At 37.6% G+C, this 282-nt stretch overlaps 1 protein-coding gene across 2 annotated transcripts in view; it reads right to left on the bottom strand.

Annotated features, from left to right (window-relative positions):
- Positions 1 to 282, bottom strand: part of MED23 (mediator complex subunit 23) — a 37,288-nt gene that overhangs the window by 36,428 nt on the left and 578 nt on the right. The window lies entirely within an intron of this gene.

Raw genomic sequence — 282 nt, forward strand, 5'->3', positions numbered from 1 at the left:
TATTTTAAAGAAGTCCAGTTGTCCACTAGCGGTGTGCTGGTTAATAATTCAGCGAACACCTCCCAGCTGAAACATTGATTTCTATAGTCAACTTTGTTTTTCCACATGTAAGTTTGCACAAAATAGAACAAAACAGAGCTGTTCTATGCTATTCTTTCCTTTTTACAGTTATAAGGAAATTCAGTGAAAACAGAGATGACCAGGTGTCCTATTACAGAAGAGAGCTCAGAGGTATCTAACTTTTGGAATGTAATTTCTGAACATGAACAACTTTCCCCCCCC

This window comes from Charadrius vociferus, unplaced genomic scaffold, assembly GCF_000708025.1.
Source record: "Charadrius vociferus isolate BGI_N301 unplaced genomic scaffold, ASM70802v2 scaffold82, whole genome shotgun sequence".
In the NCBI taxonomy this organism is placed as follows: Eukaryota; Metazoa; Chordata; class Aves; order Charadriiformes; family Charadriidae; genus Charadrius; species Charadrius vociferus.